Source organism: Bos grunniens, chromosome 1 (genome assembly GCF_055505025.1).
Source record: "Bos grunniens cultivar Pamir isolate PY7600 chromosome 1, Bosgru_T2T1.0, whole genome shotgun sequence".
NCBI classification, from domain to species: Eukaryota; Metazoa; Chordata; class Mammalia; order Artiodactyla; family Bovidae; genus Bos; species Bos grunniens.
Window position 1 is genome coordinate 41,627,589 of NC_141165.1, and position 659 is coordinate 41,628,247.

Below are 659 nucleotides of genomic sequence, written 5' to 3' on the forward strand. Positions count from 1 at the left end.
ATAGAGGAGCCTGGGGAGCTACAGTCCATTGGGTCATAAAGAGTTGCATGATTGAGCAACTAACACTTTCACTTTTAGCTAGCAGTCTACCACCAGAATTCTCCAGTGGACCAAGAAGAGTCTGCACAGTAAAGTATTTGTCTGAGAAAGCCTCTATTCCAACTTCCTGCTCCAAAAATCCATTTAATACGTTGTTCTCAGATAGAGGACATTCAGTTCAGCTCAGTTCTGTTCATTCATTCAGTCGTGACCAACTCTTTGTGAACCCATGGACTGCAGCATACCAGGCCACCCTGTCCATCATCAACTCCCAGAGTTTATCAGATATTAAACTGATAAGAACAGATACTACAATTGATCTTAGCCAAAAGGCCAAGAAGTGATAAACTAAAATATTTGAATGTTTGTTCAAGTTGTGCTACCATAGCAAGAAATTCATAGAAATTGTTTTTAAAAAGCAAAGCATCTGAAAGCATTTCAGGTATTTCATAACTAGGCATGGTTCATCTTTTGGATGAATATGGAGTTTTAAATTTCTAATAAAGATGTTGTCTTTCAAGAAGTCAATGTAAAATACACTATAATTCCAAGTAACATTCTTCAATACATGTTTTATCTTGATTATCACTATAAATAGTATATCAGATATACTTTTAATT

At 35.5% G+C, this 659-nt stretch overlaps 1 pseudogene; it reads right to left on the reverse strand.

Annotated features, from left to right (window-relative positions):
- Positions 1-268: 268 nt before the first annotated feature.
- Positions 269-384, reverse strand: LOC147379334 (U2 spliceosomal RNA; annotated as a pseudogene).
- Positions 385-659: the final 275 nt, after the last annotated feature.